The sequence below is a fragment of the Nicotiana attenuata genome, chromosome 7 (assembly GCF_001879085.1).
Source record: "Nicotiana attenuata strain UT chromosome 7, NIATTr2, whole genome shotgun sequence".
NCBI classification, from domain to species: domain Eukaryota; kingdom Viridiplantae; phylum Streptophyta; class Magnoliopsida; order Solanales; family Solanaceae; genus Nicotiana; species Nicotiana attenuata.
In genome coordinates this window covers 22,367,461-22,386,152 of record NC_031995.1, presented here as the reverse complement: position 1 = coordinate 22,386,152, position 18,692 = coordinate 22,367,461, and positions in this window count along the sequence as shown.

Genomic DNA, 18,692 nt, shown 5'->3' with positions numbered 1-18,692 from the left:
TATGTAAACAAACCAATCGTACGAAAATCCAAAAAGCAGCTCCAGATCAANACGAGTCTATACATATCAAAATTACCAGAATCGGGGTTCATTTGACCCCTCAAATTCCTAATTTAAGCTCTCTTAGGTTCAAGCCCTAAACAAACATTTTTGACCTTTAATTCCTTGAGTTTTCAGTTCTAATCCATGTATTTACACCATAAAATCACGTTCTAAGTCCAAGAGTTCATACCTGATTAAAGCCCTCGAAACCCTCTTCAAAATCACCCAAAAACTCTCCAAGTCCGAAGTGAAATATGTTGCTCTTACAAAATTTCGCGAAGATGAATAGTTAAGTAGACTGCCAAGGCAAAACCGCATATGCGGTCACTATCTCGCTTATGCGGCGTCCGCTCCTGCGGTCCAATGTCCGCTCCTGCGGAATCTCAATTAAAGCCCCTGGCCGCATCTGCGGCTCCGCAGGTGCGGCTCCCTATCCGCATCTGCGGTCCAACCCAGCTCCAACATTTCCGCTTCTGCGACACTCACCTCTGCTTCTGCGTGACCGCACCTGCGGTCCCATAACCGCAGGTGCGAAAATACCAAATACCAGCAGATTTTTTTAACATGCAAAAACTCCAAAACTCTCCGTTTAACCACCCGAACTCACCCTGAGGCCCCCGGGACCTCAACCAAAAGCATCAATGCATCCTACAACGTCATTCAAACTTGTTCCAATCATAAAAACACATCCAACAACACAAAAATCCTCATTTCTCATCGAATTCAAGCCTAAGTTCTTCTAAAACTTCCGAAACACGCATTCGATCAAAAACTCAACCAAATCACCTCCGAATCATCTGAAATTTTGCAAACACATTCCAAATCACCTAACGAAGCTACTGAAACTCTCGGAATTCCATTCCGACCCTCGGATCGAAATCTCACCTATCAACCGGATATCGCCAAAATACTAACTTTGCCAATTCAAGCCTAATTCTACACCGGACCTCCAAAGTCACTTCCGATCACACTCCTAAGTCACAAATCATCCCCTGAAGCTAACCGAATCGTCGGAATTCATATTCGAGCCCTCTAACACAGAAGTCAACGTCCGGTTGACTTTTCCAAAACAAACCTTCCTTAAAGAGACTAAGTGTCTCATTTCCTTCTAGAAACAAATCCAAATCAACTCGTTCACACCCAACACTGATAATGAAGCATAAAGAAGTAGAAAATGGGGGAAACAGGGCGGTAACTCACGTGACGACGGGTCGGGTCGTCACATCCTCCCCAACTTAAACAAACGCTCATCCTCGAGCGTACCCAGAGTTGTCCTAGAAGCCAACCAATAGCTGAATGACCTTACCAAGCATATACCCGGGGGTGATCCCAGGTCACCCTATCTCGCATAGGTCCGATAACACAACATAGCTGAAATTCCACAATCCATCTAGTCCATAAACCATAGAACCACATTGCACTTTCCGAAATCATACACAAGATCAGAACCTCACATCTATATTCAGAATAAGCCCGAACCAGCTGTAATAACCCATACCTGCCACCTCAGGTGCAATCATATGATATACCACATAACCTAAACACTCGAAACAATAACTTCTATTCACAGCAGTTGCCCACAACACCCGAATACTGGTAGAAAACCTCTTATCAACTAAGGTCTTATTCCAACACTTCCATATACTTCCAACGATAAATGAAACACGCAATAAACCGTAGCCATTTCTCAGATCAACCATTCATGAAGCCACTTCCCTTTTGACTAACACCACAGCAGATTCCGAGCCGAACCTCGATATTATCCTTCTAACAAGCTGAAATCAAATCCGTACGTATTCATTAGTGACCCCAACGATCACCTCGAATCCAACACACCACTCTGGTGATATGACACCTCAATACAGGCCTAAGCCACAACTTGAAAAATACGCGCACCAATAAGAACGGTCTGAACATCAGTCATGAAAAATGACTCAGACGAAAGAACTGTACCTCAAGCTCATCAGTACCATCACAACACAAGGCTGAGAGCCCGTCTCACATCATAGAAATAGAACACCTGAATCTACCCCGGAAGGTCATATCTCTACGTGGCCTCGCCACAATGCGCGATCCTATCCAAACACTGTTACACATGAAACACCTCAAGTCACTATGCTCAAAATCTATAGCGACGCACAATTTGATGTCTGGAACCAAAGCAATTCATTACACCCACGGTGAAACAAATAACATATGCCACGCAAGCCTGATAGAACATAACCGGTACGTCAATCACCGAGAAACACCCAATTACTCTTCCCGCTCGACTTTCACTATGAATCCCAATAGAACCGCACTACATGTGCCCATAACCAACAAATCATAACGTCTCGCAGCACAAAAACAATTCATAGATCTCCCCAGATCACTAACTAGCTCACTAACGATCGAATCAACATATCCCTCAACATTAAAATTTTGGGGCCAACCAAGCCGACTCCAACTAGAACACACATCCATATTGACCTGCCAACGAACTCATCATCAAGGAAGCCTGAAGCTGCTCCTTCCACTACTACAGCTCCTACCGGAGCCATACGATACGGTGCCCGGCACCAAATCAATACCGAAATCCACAACCTCGTCCTGCGACATGCCAGACCACAAGAAATACATCTGAAAAGTACCTCAACATCGGAATTGAATCAATGGTAGAAACTTCTGCACTGACATCCATCACGAAGGCCCAATTAAGAAAAGCAGTCCTCCCCAGCCATCCGCTGGTCTTTGGAATACAAACCACTCTGCTAGAACATAATCCGATGCACCTTGCCACTCAACCTGTGGCATTTTCCAGCATAGCCCATAGCGCAATAGTCTTGAATAACCCAACACTGAGACAGCCAGTCTACACCCCAACATCATATCCAAAATCTAACATACCAAGCAAAGAAAGATCCACTCGGGCCTCCAAATCCCAATTGCCGCTAAACGGTGCCGATACACACGATCCACAACCACCATATAGTCTGTACATAAAAACTTCCAGTCTCCACTCCATATTGCACACGAATCGCCATACCAGATCCCAAATTCCGCCGTATGAATACATATCACACCTCAAGTACCCAATCATTCCACGAAAGATATTCTGAAATTCCCCTGTGCCATCACACAAACTCAGATATCAGCAGTCGACCTAACAAGAAGCGCCGCAATACTACCAAAGTATTATCAGTTTAATCACATTACCTTTTTCTGAGACGTATACTCTCGTCAAATCACTTCCAATTAGCAGTATCATTTCCTTGATTATCTAAGGCTACCCGTTGCCTAAGAGTTTTATGAACTTCTTTTCAGAACTGAACTGAAACCTCGCACACGCCAGTCTCAGTCCTCTACAACATACCACATACACCATACCATCCAAGGATAACATGAGAACTTTTATCCCCCTTCCATGCCACATACATCGACGTACTCAACTAGTCAAGAACTTCCATTAATCCCATCTAGAAGAAAAATCATTACACACTCCATGCTCCGCATGTCCATAGAAAATATGCATCTCCAACCCACGATGAAACCCAACAAGAATTCTCTCCCAATTCCATTTGCACAAACTAAACTGTCAGGACTGAATTCTTCTAACTAGACCAAGCTAAACAAGCTGTCAGAACTCAAGAGCTTTGCTGCAAAATACCTGTACAAACTCATTGCCTCGAAGACATGCAAAGAATTAATCACATCCTTACCATACCGATTCGGTCTTCTATCAAGATACTCCACCCATCTAAATTTCCTTCTGGTACATCCTTAACTTGATATTTCCTCTTGTTGTAGCACCACAATGCCTCACCCAGGCATACAACACGAGACCCAAGCATGAACCACACTGTCTGAAACCCATAAGCCGCCGAATACTCTCCCTCGAATATTCCCAAAATCACCACATTCCGCAGCACTTTATTCTGAAGAACTTCCTGTGAATCTAAATCCGTTGCCTTTACTTTCCTGATACTGATGCATAGAATCCCATAATTAACATAGAAATACCACAAATCTGAACCTCTTCCAATGAAAACACAGTTTCTAACCACACATGCAACTTTAAGATACCCGATTGTTCCCTGCAGACTCTTGAACACATTAGAACCATTTTCGAAAGTCATTCTCTCTTATTCAAACTGCAAATCACCTTACCTGACGGACAGAACCACCCGTGCCTCATTGGCATTCCGATACCGCAAAATGATATCTTCATCCCAATACCACCAAGCAACTTCCTTCTCTATACGCTGAGCATCCTTTGCCAATAACACTCTAGACTTTCCGTGATTCTCATACTCTATAAATTATAATATGATCTCTGTCACAATTTTGCTTCACTCGTGCCATACTCGGCTCAATTTCCGCAACCAGAACTGATTCGCCAGCATGCCTCAAACCGGAACCAATATAGCACATAACCGTGCAATCAGCTAATCAACAGCAACCTCCCCAACATGGCTCGAAGCCATATATCAGGACACACTCAATAACCCATAACACTTGTACTCTAATGATGCCATAATACCATAGTGAGATTAAACTCAAATCATTTACAAGTTTGTGAAAACACAGATCATCTAGTACTGTAATCCTCTACAAATCTCGCATTCATCCCCACATCAGTTGAGTCCACTCTCTTAAGCGACCCGAATTTTCAAATTTCAACACGTACTTTTCAATTACACATGAGATCTTCTAACATACACCTAGGGATTATACCACTTAAGAACACTCCGCAGGAGATAACCCACCTGCTTCGCCTCAATTTAGTATTTCTGCATACCTTCCACTGTCATACACATTACATAGTAATTTAGTCTTCCTGGGTCTGAACTCATACCGCCACATGTAATGCACTTCCCTCCCCAACTAGGAGACACGAAAATATTCTTCACGCGCCCATAATTCGGGATACACATCAAATCACAATAGGAATCGAACACTTAACAATTCATCTATTATCCAGCAGACTTCTTCGTCACTACCAAGTCATATAGATACATCTCGCAGTACTAACATACTCATCACATGGATATCCAACCGCCATTCCGGCTAATAGGGACAATACCGAACATATAAGTTCAAAACACTTGCTCACATAATCAGCACCTCGGTGCTCAAGCCATAGGCAAGGACCCGGCCTCAAGTCCTCCAGACTGGCCCAACATAAACTCACGGAGATTACATCTCGCCCCTTGATCGGGGAATCACAAGCCATCAAGGCACATCTGATACTAAGCGCTCATGCGTGCATACAAACGCGTGGAAGGAATTTCAAGAGTTTCTTTTCAAGCTGAATCAAGGACGCACGATAAGACTTCAAGAATGTAAAGTTTTCCTAAAGGTTCTGCAGCCTCTCGAGGATAAATACAGACATCTCCGTACTGATCCGCGAGACTCAACTAAAACTGCTCATGACTCGTGAGACCTAGTAACCTAGGCTCTGATACCAACTTGTCACGACCCTAAACCCGGACCCGGTCGTGATGGCGCCTCTCGTGAAGACGAGGCCAGCCAACTTATCCAACTTATCTTTTTATAATAGTTAACATTAATAAGCAGCTTTAATATGATTAAGTAACCTCAGTTTATTAAAAGATCTCTTTAATAAGTGCAGAATAAAACCCAAACACAGCCCAAACAGGGGTGTCACAAGTCACGAGCATCTATCAGAGTATAAATACAACTACAAGACCTAAAATATACAAATCCAGAATAATGAACCAAAAGAGAGAAAAATGGTGTTGCGAACGCAGGCAGTCACCTCGCTACTCCTATAGCTCTGCTTCTGATCAGCCAAAAACCGCTATCGTGCGAACAAATACCTGCATCTACACGCGAGGTGCAGGGAGTAAAGTGAGTAATCCAACTCAGTGAGTAATAAGGGTAAATAACAACTGAGCAGTAAGAAATCACGTAAAGCAAACCATCATGCTATATAGGGACAGTGAAAAACCCTTTGAGAGAAAGTAGTGAAGCTGTAAAAACTTAAGAAATATCTTAGCTCAGTTTAAAACCTCTTTTGAAAATGACTTTTTCAAAAATTATGCAATTGAATGCAAAACAAATAGTGCAGATAAGTACAGAAGTCCGCCTCTCGGGCACCACACTTGGTTATCTATTAATACCAGAGCAACAGGTAAATATTGCAAGAAGTAGCACAAACAGCATATAATGGCAGACAATGAAATAAGGTAAACACATCAAATACCGGTACTGGTGCGGCGTGCAGCCCACTCCACATATCACTGCGGCGTGCAGCCCGCTCCGTTTATCGTCGACGGCGCTCACTGGGGGTGTCCAGACTCCGGGAGGGGCTCCTTACGGCCCAAGCGCAATATCAAGCCATCTCGTGGCATCAAACTAGCCCCTCGGCCTCATATCAATATCAGTATAACACTGCTGCGGTGCGCAGCCCGATCCATAAGTATCCTCGCAATACAGGCCCTCGGCCTTACTCAGTCAACAAAATCACATAAGCCACTCCGGCAACAATAAAATAGTGTTTCTCAGCCCAAAACGTCATTTAAATATCATTTGAGTATTAAAGCTGAGTGAACGTGGCTGAGTTTTGAAAACAGTAGGAAATAACATGACTGATTTCAAATATATATATATAATTAAATCAGTGAGGAATTATCAACAACAATCCCCGAAGGGTTCAAATAGTTGGCACGAAGCCCAAATATGGCATTCAGCCCAAATAATAATGATAGCAAACTGATTTCAATCAAATACGTGGTAAAATCATTGAGCGGGATGGACTAAGTCATAATCCCCAATGGTGCTCTACCCCACGCTCGCTATTCGGCGTGCAAGTCACCTCAACATAGCACTATGATGTGCAATCCGGGGTTTCAAACCCTCAGAATATCATTTACAATCATTACACCTCGAACCGGTGAAATCTCTAGCTCGCGACGCCTTTGCCCCTCAAACCGGCCTCCACGCGCGTCGAATCTATCCAACATCAGGGCAAATACATCATAATATGCCAATGGGACAATACCCAATCGAAAATAATTGAAAAATAGCAAAAATCTCGAAATTAGCAAAACCCGGGCCCACTTCTCGAAAATCAGAAAATTTAACATCAATGGATTCCTCATCTTCTCACGAGTCTATACATATCAAAATTACCAGAATCGGGGTTCATTTGACCCCTCAAATTCCTAATTTAAGCTCTCTTAGGTTCAAGCCCTAAACCACCATTTTTGACCTTTAATTCCTTGAGTTTTAAGTTCTAATCCATGTATTTACACCATAAAGTCATGTTCTAAGTCCAAGAGTTAATACTTGATTAAAGCCCTCGAAACCCTCTTCAAAATTGCCCAAAAACTCTCCAAGTCCGAAGTGGAATATGTTGCTCTTACAAAATTTCGCGAAGATGAATAGTTAAGTAGACTGCCCAGGCAAAACCGCATCTGCGGTCACTATCTCGTTTCTGCGGCGTCCGCTCGTGCGGAATCTCAATTAAAGCCCCTGGCCGCATCTGCGGCTCCGTAGGTGCAGCTCCCTATCCGCATCTGCGGTCCAACCCGGCTCCAACATTTCCACTTCTGCGACACTCACCTCCGCTTCTGCGTGACCGCACCTGCGGTCCCATAACTGCAGGTGCGAAAATACCAGATACCAGCAGATTTTTTTAACATGCAAAAACTCCAAAACTCTTCCTTTAACCACCCCAACTCATCCCGAGGCCCCCGGGACCTCAACCAAAAGCATCAATGCATCCTACAACGTCATTCAAACTTGTTCCAAACATAAAAACACATCCAACAACACAAAAATCCTCATTTCTCAGCGAATTCAAGCCTAAGTTCTTCTAAAACTTCCGAAACATGCATTCGATCAAAAACTCAACCAAATCACCTCCGAAACATCTGAAATTTTTCACACACATTCCAAATCACCTAACGAAGCTACTGCAACTCTCGGAATTCCATTCCGACCCTCGGATCAAAATCTCACCTATCAACCGGATATCGCCAAAATGCTAACTTTGCCAATTCAAGCCTAATTCTACACCGGACCTCCAAAATCACTTCCGATCACACTCCTAAGTCACAAATCATCCCCCGAAGCTAACCGAATCGTCAGAATTCATATCCGAGCCCTCTAACATAGAAGTCAACGTCCGGTTGACTTTTCCAAAACAAACATTCCTTAAAGAGACTAAGTGTCTCATTTCCTTCTAGAACCAAATCCAAATCAACTCGTTCACACCTAACACTGATAATGAAGCATAAAGAAATAGAAAATGGGGGAAACGGGGCGGTAACTTGCGTGACGACGGGTTGGGTCATCACATCAGGCTACCCATAGATCTACGGCTGAGAGCGTCGGCTACCATGTTCGCCTTCCCTGGATGGTATGAAATATCAACGTCATAATCTTTATATAGCTCCAACCATCTCCTTTGACATAAATTCAATTCCTTTTTCTTGAAGATATTCTGGAGGCTCTTATGATCCGTATAGATATCAATATGAATGCCATACAAGTAGTGCCTCCACATCTTTAGTGCATGAATCGCTGTGGCTAACTCTAAATCATGGGTCGGGTAATTCTTCTCATGATTTCTTAGTTGTCTAGAAGCATATGCTACAACCTTACCAAGCTACATCAGTACACAACCCAACCCAACGCTCGAGGCATCATAGTAGATAACATAACCATCGGTCCCTTCTAGAGCGTTAGAACCAGTGCTAAAGTTAATCTGTCTTTCAATGCCTGAAAACTCCATTCGCAAGCATCAGTCCATTGAAACTTTGCTCCCTCCTGAGTCAAATTTGTCAAAGGTTCTGAAAAGGAAGAAAATACCTCTACAAATCTCCTGAAATAACCTGCCAGACCAAGAAAGCTACGAACCTCCATCGGTGTCGTGGGTCTAGGCCAAGTTTTTACTACCTCAATCTTTTGTGTATCAACCCGAATACCTTCAACCGAAATGATATGCCCAAGGAAAGCTATAGAGTTCAACCAGAATTCACATTTAGAGATTTTTTTTGTACAACTTCCCTTTTTATAAAACTCTAAGCACCGAATGAAAATGATCTACATGCTCAGCCTCTGAACGAGAATACACCAGTATATCGTCAATAAATACAATTACGAACATATCTAAAAAGGGTCTGAACACACGGTTCATCAAATCCATGAATACTTATGGGGCATTGGTCAAACCGAATGACATAACACGAAACTCAAAGTGCCCATTTCTGGTCCTGAATGCTGTCTTCGGAATATTTTTCTCCTTAACCCTTACCTGATGGTACCCGGACCTCAAGTCTATCTTTGAGAAACACTTGGAACCTTGCAACTGATCAAATAAATCATCAATCCTCGGGAGTGGGAACTTATTCTTGATCGTCACCTTATTCAACTATCTATAATCAATACACATTCATAAGGAACCATCTTTCTTCTTCACAAATAACACAGGTGCTCCCCACTGTGATATACTATGTCTAATAAAACCTTTTCCAAGCAAGTTCTTTAGTTGTTCCTTCAACACTTTCAGCTTTGCTGGGGTCATTCTATAAGGAGGAATAGATATTGGACGAGTATCTTGTAGTAGGTCAATAGCAAACTCAATTTCTTGCTCCGGCGGAAGACCCGAAAGCTCATCGGGAAACTCATTAACCACAAGGATGAACTGAATGGTTGGTGACTCTACTTCCACATCCCGAACCCGAACTAAGTGATAAATACAGTCCTTTCTGATCATCTTCCTTCCTTTGAGATAGGACATAAATTTACCTCTCGGCGATGCCGTATTACCTTTCCATTCCAAAACAGGCTCCCCTAGAAATTGGAATCGGACCATCTTTGATCTACAATCAACGTTGGCATGACAAGAAGCCAACCAATCTATACCCATTATAACATCAAATTCTACCATATCTAACTCGATTAGGACCACTATGGTAAATCGACTATGAACTACTATTATACAACCTCTATATACTCACTTAGCTATCACTGAGTCCCCAACAGGTGCAGACACCTCAAAATGTTTAACTGATTCAAGTTTATTCCAAACTTACTAGAAACCCATGGAGTAACATATGATAAGGTGGAACCTGGGTCATCAATGCATATACATCATATAAGGAGACATATAATATACTTGTAACAACATCATACCATGACTCCTGATCCTGTCGTCCTTCTAGCGCATAAATGCGGTTCTAAGGACCGCTCGCGCTAGACGCTCTGCCTTTGCCTCTACCTCTACAACAACTCATTGGTGCTTGTCAACCTTGCCTAGGGGGGCGTACTGATGATAATGAACTAGCTACAGATCCCGCTGGCTGAGCTATGCTTGCATCACCTCTCGTCGGATAATCCCTCATAACGTGGCCCGGATAACCACAAGTATAACCAACACCCAACCCCATACGACACTACCTAACATGCTACATACCATACTGAGCACATCGTGGCAAGGGCGGCCTCATCTTACTTGATTCACCCTAATACTGAGAACCAGAGGCCCTGGAATTCTGACCAGGCCCTGAATATGTGGAACAATCAAATCTCTTACCACCAAACTGAGGGGAGCGCCAGCCGATGGCTAGGCTGGATACCTCAAATATTGTGGTCTCTGACCACCTCGAACCTCACTAGAAGGACCCAAAGACCTCGCTCTCTTATTATGGGCCCTATCATGCTCACGATCGGCCCTCTGCTTCTGCTTACGCTCCTCTACACCCTGAGCGTATGCCTGAATACGAGAAATATCCATGTCTGCCTGAAGTGAGATCGACATACAATCGTTAAGCAAGTGCGGCTCTAACCCCTTCACGAACCGGTGAACCTAATCCTCCATCTTAGATACAATAGTGGGAGCATACCTAGCCAACAAATCAAACTCAAGATTGTACTCCCGAACACTCATGTTACTCTACCAAAGGGTAAAGAATCTATCAACTTTGGCCCGTCTAAGCACTGGTGGCAGATAATGACGAATAAAAGCCTCTATAAAATCCTACCACACTACTGGAGGGGCATCCTCACCTCGGGACAACTCCCAAGAATCGTACCAATTAACTGCAACATTCTGAAGTCTATAGGAAGCTAGCTCAACTGACTCAGTTGCAGTGGCCTTCATTACCCTCAAAGTCCTCTGCATTCTATCGATAAATACCTGAGGGTCTACATTTGGATCCGCCCCAGTGAATATCCGAGGGTCCAAATTAATGAAATAACGAACCCTCGCACTGACAGACCTATCCGCATGACCAATACCTACTTCCTGACGCCGAGCCTGTACGGCTACAAATAAAGTTAATATCTGAATAGCATCTCTCATCTCCTAACCTGGTTCATCTGGCTGAGGGGTTGAACGCATAGGGGCGGGCGCTGGAGCTGGTGCCCCTTGGAGCTCTTCTAGAGATGGCGGGGTATATGATGTCTGAGATGGAATCTCGCTGTGAAACTCTCCTCGAGCCCTGGTAACTCGTGGCGCTCGACTAGTAGTCTCACCAGCCACGGACTTTCCCTTTTGGGCAGTTGTAGTCTTTGGAGGCATTGCTGAAAATGTAACATATCGTTAGGAACATGAATTCTTATATCGCACGATCTAAGATAAGAAGAGAGGATAACATCCTATATGTCTTGTAACATCCTGTCTATAAGAGTGGTGCACAACACACCCATAAACAAGACTCTACTAGACACGGTCTACGGACAATCCTAGGACAGAACTGCCCTGATACCACTTTTGTCATGACCCAAACAGATGGGCCGCGATGGGTGCCTGAGTTCTACATGTCAGACACCCTTGAGCATGCGACTAATATATGAACATGAATAACATCTACTGAATTATGAGAATATCATGCGTGAGGAAAACCTGTCCAAAAGACATATATACATATACATGCGAAATACGTAGGGCGAACCAACAAGGATGCTATAGACAACTACATGTCCAAAACTGGAAGCCGACAAGGACACATACTACCCAACTATACATGACTGTCTACAGACCTCTAACATAATATACAACTGTACAAGGACAGGACTGGGCTCCATCATGCCCAAATATGTAAACAAACCTATCGTACCAAAATCCAAAGCAGCTCCAGATCAAATGGAGCACACCAACTCTTGCGGATCAAGAATCCTAGGAAGATGGATCGTCTGCTTGTCTGCCTATACCTGCGGGCATGAAACGTAGGCCTCGAGAAATAGGGCATCAGATTGAATAATGTACTGAGTATGTAAGGCATGAAAATCACTACATAAAAGTCATCGATGAAACATGGATTAAAGAATTCCTCCTGTAAGTCTAAATAACTTTGTAAATCCTGAAACATTTATAATATCATGCACGTGCATGTAAATGTTGCGTCATGCATAGGTATAGGTGTACATAACATCATCAAGCCTCTGAGGGCATCCCATCATATCATCTCGGCCACTGTGGGCAAAATCATCAACATATACCAGCTGATCAGGTGGTGGTGCGTATATGACACCATAACCTTTTCCCATATCCTATATACACATATACGCGTATATAACGCCATCTGGTCATAGGTCAATGCAAATGAATGAAATGCATGAGAAGTACGTCAATAAAATCTTTCAGAGTGTCATAAGACCATTATGCCTTTGATTAACATCATGAAATAAACTTTATCAACTTACGTATTTTCTGAGACCCATGAGCAGATGATAGAATAATATGACACATGGGGAATCACTAACATAAGCATCTCTAGTATTTCTATGAATAAGTCATTTATGGGAATTGTGCATTTTCTCGTTTCGTTTGTGTCGTATAGATCATGCCAAAAAGAAAGAAGGAATAGCCTTAACATACCTGAGTCAATTCTCTGGACAATCCCTCTATCACATATTAATTGCGATGAAACACGTAACAGCGAGATCGAAATAGGGAACAATCCATATGAAATGCTCAAAGCAATAACGTTGCTATTGCAAAATCATCTTTTTTGAAACTCTTTCTCAAGAGATTTAGAATTAATTGTTATGTAATGGAAAGCTTGCTGAAACTTTTCTTAAGAGACTAAAATTAACGTTACATGAAATGGAAAGCTTTGCTGAAATTCTTCTTAAGATACTAGAAAATATTGTTGAATTATGAATGTTATCTTTAATTTTTGGGTAGGCCCTACATTCCAAGCTTGGTGTCACTTTTCTTTCTCAAAGTGTGACACCTTTCCACCTTAATTAATAGTCATTATATAGGTAAGGAAGTCTTGTCACGTTGAGGGGGGGGTGGTTAAGTCTTATCCCAAGGTTATTAATTGATTACCCACTAATTTTAATTAACCTGCTAATTCTCCCATTAACAAGTATTCCATATAATTAAGAATTATCTCAAATTATTTAAAATATTACTCACTTTTAAAAGACTTTACGTTTCCTACTATCGTGATCATGTGGTACCTTATATAGCACTAGTTCATAAATATCGGGTATTATGGCTCGGACCGTAATTTGTCCCAAATCGACAAACTTCAACGAAAATCATTTTCTTTAATTCGTTTACCCTTTAGCCTTCACGACACTTACTTATCTCTTGTTATAAATAGTATAAATACGTATAACCTCAAGATAATCTCATCCCAGAGTCTACGTCGATTAACTGAAGACGAAACGTTAACGTACAAAGATGGGAGATGTAACATCTGATGTTACACCCCATGTTTTCGTACATGGGAGTACGCCATAAGTAAATTGATATAAGCTCGGAAATGAGATGTGACATCCCGCATTTTCGTACGTTAAAGTTTCGTCGTATGTTAATCGACGTAAGTTCATGAATAAGATTATTTTGGGATTATAAGTATTACACTTTTTCAAACAAGTGATAAGTAAATGCATGAAGGTGAGAGGGTAATCGAATCAAAGAAAGTAAGTTTCGTCGAAGTTTGTCATGTTGGGATAAAATACGGTCTGAGCTATAATACCCAGTATTTATGGACTACTACCGTAAAAGGTACCACATGACCATGATAGTAAGGTGTATAAAGTGTGATAAAAGTGAGTAGTATGTGAAGTAATTTGAAATAATTCTTAATTATGTGGATAACTAGGTAACTAGTGACTTTAGTGGGAGATTTACTAATTAATTAGTTTATTTGGATAAGTTTAATCATTCTCATTAACGTGGTAGCCCAAGATTACTCTTTGTCATTAAAATATGTGGCATATAGGGGCCTTAAGGCCAAAGACTATTCATCCTAAAGTGGAGCCCACTTTCTTTGATAAAGAAACCAAGTCATTAAAGGGAAATGATATATTTTAGCATGCAATGGATTACAAAAAGCTCTTATGAAGTGAGATGCTCTTAAACATACGGATTTCCCATATCAAGTAAGAAAGTGAGGTGCTTAGGTTTGCTAAGCTATCAGATGAAATCCACAAAATTCATACGAGACTACGTAATGTAATAGCAACGGGACTTGCAATTCTAAGGGAGCCCGGTACAATCTTTCTCAAAAATATCATACGGATTTTTCCCTACTTCGATCCGCCGTCGTGTTGTCGCAATTGACGTGTGTTAGAGGGATTGTCATGAGAACCAGTTCAGGTGTGTTAAGGCTATCCCTTCTTTCTTTTGGCATGATCTATACGACACAAACGAAACGAGCAAATGCACAATTCTCATAAACGACTCTATTTATAGAAATACTAGAGATGCTTATGTTCTTGATTCCCCATGTGTCATATTATTCTATCATCTGTTCATGGGTCTCAGAAAATACGTATGTTGATAAAGTTTACTTCATGATATTATTCAAAGGCATAGTGGTCTTATGACATCAGAAGAGAATTTATTGACATACTTCTCATGCATTGCATTCATTTATACATGTACATTGACCCATGACCAGATGGCGTTATATACGCGTATATATGTATGTATATTTATATGGATATGGGAAAAGGTTACGGCGTTATATACGCACCACCACTTGATCAACTGCTATACGTTGATGATTTGCCCACAGTGGCCGAAATGAAATGATATGATGGGATGCCCTCAGAGGCTTGATGATGTTATGGATGCATATAACCATGCATGGTATGATATTTATACGCATATGTATGACATTATAATATTAAATGATTCACATAGCTATTCAGATATACATGTTGAGTCTTTTACACCATGTTTCTCTCATGTCTACTATTTACTGATTGTCATTCCTTACATACTCAGTATATTATTTGTACTGATGTCCCTTTTGCATAGGGACACTACGTTTCATGCCCGCAGGTCCCGATAGATAGGTCGAGAGTCCTCCAAGTAGGTTATCAGCTCAGCGGAAGATTTTGGTGCGCTCCATTTGCTCCGGAATTGCTTATTTGGTCAGTATAATTTGGACGTGTATTGTTTAGTCTGGCGGGGCCCTGTCCCGACCTTTATGACATTTATGCACTCTTAGAGGCATGTAGACATATGTCATGTATGTGAAAGATTGTATGGCCTTGTCGGCTTATGTTCAGTGTACGGGTGATCATTTGTGGTCTTACAGGCCAGTATGTCATATGTGTAAGTTTGTATTCCCCCATGCTTTACTTTGGTTCATTTACCTATGATAGAATGATACGAAAGATACGTTACATTTATACTCGGTTGAGTAAGGTATTAGGTGCCCGTCCCTGCCCATCAGTTTATTTCACTGCCTTTTGCAAACAATCTAGAAATCATGCCTATAGGTTTGTAATCTGCGAATACGTTGCATGTATATTGCTAGAAATCAAAATCACTTAGAAACCATGTCTATAGGATTTATAATGATTTGATCTATACTTTGGCCTAAAAATGCCGCATTACCTAATTATACTGAAATCATATAGAGATCATGCCTATAGGACCAAACGACTCTAAGTCTTAAGTTCGGAATGTTCTACTACTTAATCTAAAAATCAGGATGCGTGCTTCTTTGTTTATGTGTGGAGGCTAACATGAGCCACTCTTTGCTGTTATGTGCAGTCCTATTTGTTTTGAATGCGCGACTAGTTTTATTATTTTGAGCAACCTAAGTAAGTCTAGAACCACCCAAATAGAGGTCCAAAGCCTCCTAGACCATAGGCATGGGACGGGTAGTGTGCACATAGGACACGACATAGAATTGAATTAGAACGCTTTGGATAACAACTTCAACATAGTAATCGGGTAGCAGGAGATGATACTTTGTGCCCGCCGAATAATATGAGCAACTCCTATCCTAAAGAGAGTTGTGAAGTATTATTTATGATGCACGGGGTGATCCTTTAGGCTAAAACCATTGTAGTTGTATCCTTGTAGTCCTTAAAGATTTGTACTAATTCTCATTGTGTTATAATGAAACTCCTCAACTTTTATAGTTTCTTTGTTTATTTGATCATCTAGCCTAATTAAACCATTCACATAGTTTTAAGTTCGGCCGGGACCCACAGTTGTGGACCTCGAAGAGTGCCTAACATCTTCTCTTTGAGGTAATTTGAGCCCTTACCCAATCTTTGGTGGCGTTGACTAGTCAAACAGAGTTATTTGCAAATAGGTGCCCTAACGCAGCTTAAAAATTGTTTGGTGGTGACTCTTCTCTTTTAACTCCTCCTTTAAAGAGTTGTCACACATCAAAACCCACTCTTCGCGAGAAAACGGGGCGCGACAGCATGGCGACTCTGCTGGGTATTTACACTTAGGCTCTTACCACAATCAACATGGCTTATGTGGATACTTTCTTTGTTACATGCACATCCCTTAACCTACTCACCTTTATGTGTTTAAACCTGCTATGACATGCACATTCCTTCCCCTACTCACCTTTATTTGGTTAAACCTGCTATGACATGTACATCCTTTCCCTTATTCACCATTATTTGTTTAAACCTGCTATGACATGTACATCCCTTCCCTTCTTTACCTTTATTTGTTTAAACCTGCTACGACATGTGCATCCCTTCCCCTATTCACCTTTACTTATTTAAACCTGCTATGACATGCACATCCCTTCCCCTCTTCACCTTTATCTGCTATGCCCGTTCTTCATCTTGTAAATATTGCTATACCATGACTACTTCTTTACTTGCTTTATTACATTCTTGCATATATTCCATGAATTAAACTGACTTCTTTTTTTGACAAAATTTGGCTTTTATTTCATCAAAAAACTGTCTTTACATTCCCAGATTAATGCTGACCATTAATCTCTTATTCACTATTACAAAGTGAAACTATACTATACTGACATTAATTACAATTTGCTATACTATGGAATATTTTTTAAATTCTCCAATTCTGCTGGCCCTTTGATCTTCTTTCCGCTTTGTATGTGTATATGTATTGCAATTTCCTTGCAAAGTTCATCGATGTTGTATCTTCCTTTGTTAAATCGCATTGAATTCCTTTCACACCAGATGCAAGAGACAACCATTGCAAACAATGTTGTGATCATTTCTGCCCTGCAATCTTTCCTCTTTGCCATACTGCTTATCAATTTCAGTTCATGCTGCCAGCTTCCTATCTGCCTCGCATTGCCCATCCATATCAATACTCTTTCCCATAGCTTGTTTGTACTTGGACAACCAAAGTATAGGTGATCAAATGTTTCCATAGTCTTTTCACAGAATACACATTCTAACTGAACTTGAATACCAAACTTGGCAAGTCTATCCACAGTTGCTATCCTCTGATGGATAGCCAGCCATAGATGGAACTTGAACCTAGGATGAATCTGTGCATGTAGATGAATACTCTTCCAATCTAGTTTAGGAAATTGAGGCTGCAATTGGACATAAGCTTTATGTATCTGAAATTTGCCTTGCTTCACAAAGCTGTCCAGTGTGTTTATGAGATTGTTATGAATTAACGTCTGCTTCTGTACTTCATCCTTTGCCTTTATGATCTTCCTCACCACCCATGCTGTTGTTTTGGGTGTGCTTACCTCTTCAATAAGCCTATTTTTTATGTAGTAAATATGAGCCCATTTAATCCACAAAGTATCCTTCTTCGTAGCCAAGGCCCAGAGATGTTTTAATAAAGCTGCTTTATTCCATATCTTCATATTAATCACATTCAAACCACCAGTAACTTTAGGTTGACATATTCTGTCCCACGCAATCAGTGCTTTCCTGGAATAATCAGTTGAGCCAGTCCACAAGAAGGTTCTACATATAGTCTCTATCATCTTCATGATCTTCTTTGGCAATAAGAAAATTTAAGCCCAATACGTTTGTATTCCAAATAACACTGATTTTATGAGTTGAATTCTTCCTGAGTATGAAAGCATCCTTGTTGACCAGCATCTTACTCTCTTTGTAATCTTTTCAACCAGAGGCAAGCATTGATGAATGTTTAGTTTTCTTGCAGATAGTGGAACTCCCAGATATTTAAAAGGTATACTACCCTTTGCATATCCAGTAATCTCGATCAGTTGTTCCTTTATATGCTGTGCTACACCAGCAATATAAATAGAACTCTTTTCTGCACTTGCCTGCAATCCTGATGCATTTGAGAACCTATAAAAGGTTTCCTGCAATATAGTAACTGATTGTGTGTCACCCCTACAAAACATTAACAAATCGTCAGCAAAACAAATGTGTGTCGCTCCCAGCTTCTTGCACTTTGGATGAAATTTGGACTCCTTCTGCATAGCTAATTGATTCATCTCCCTCTGCAAGTA